Raw genomic sequence first — 751 nt, forward strand, 5'->3', positions numbered from 1 at the left:
GGAGCAGAAGAGAGAGAGATGCTTCAATGTGGAAAGTCAGAGAAAAGCTGAGTGTGGCAGAAGAAAGTTGACGTGGTGTAACTACAGCAAGGCCCTTCCTTTCTCCGTGAGAGGGGAGAGACTGAGCGGGATACGATAGGAAATGTTGTATTGGGGAAACGGGAGCCTTTGACTAAGCATGCACGTTTACTGCTGCCAGGTTGCACAGGTGTATTAACGGCTACATCCACATGCATTCACAGCCGCATAGGAACCGCTGATGGGATACTGACAAGTTTGACTGTAACTCCGCGCACACGTCCCACTCCCACACAAACACGAGTGCTCGTATTTAGCTATACGCTGAAATGTACACGCTTTCTGCACCCTCCCACGTGAAAAGGCGAGCAGAACAGCGCAAGATCCCTGTGTAACAGCATCCAGCCCTGTGGACTTGTTAAAACTGGGACACTGGATTCCACCGGGACTCACCTCGAGGACAGGACGGATCAGAGTTTCCGACGTTAAGGTGAGGAAATATTCAAAGAAAATTCCGGTGTTACTTACACTCAGCCCCCCTTTTTTTAAAAGTCAGAGGATGAAAAGACAGAAAGCTGGATAGATAAAAACGGTCGAACCAGTAATAATATTATTTAATATTTATTATTAATTTATTTAGACGGTTTATGTTTGTCATGTACAGTATGTATGTAAATCTCTGAAGAACAGGCTGACAGTATTTCAACCACAGTGGGAGCTCGTTATATATATA

At 45.1% G+C, this 751-nt stretch overlaps 1 protein-coding gene across 1 annotated transcript in view; it reads left to right on the top strand.

The window, feature by feature from the left end:
* tmem91 (transmembrane protein 91) overlaps window positions 1-751 on the top strand; it is a 14,080-nt gene continuing 13,329 nt past the window's right edge. Inside the window, exon 1 of the mRNA XM_005735888.2 lies at window positions 1-508. The gene's annotated coding sequence lies outside the window, so the exon portion shown is untranslated. The remainder of the gene's footprint in view (window positions 509-751) is intronic.

Source organism: Pundamilia nyererei, unplaced genomic scaffold (genome assembly GCF_000239375.1).
Source record: "Pundamilia nyererei isolate P.nyererei 1_Seehausen unplaced genomic scaffold, PunNye1.0 scaffold00066, whole genome shotgun sequence".
Lineage (NCBI taxonomy): Eukaryota > Metazoa > Chordata > Actinopteri > Cichliformes > Cichlidae > Pundamilia > Pundamilia nyererei.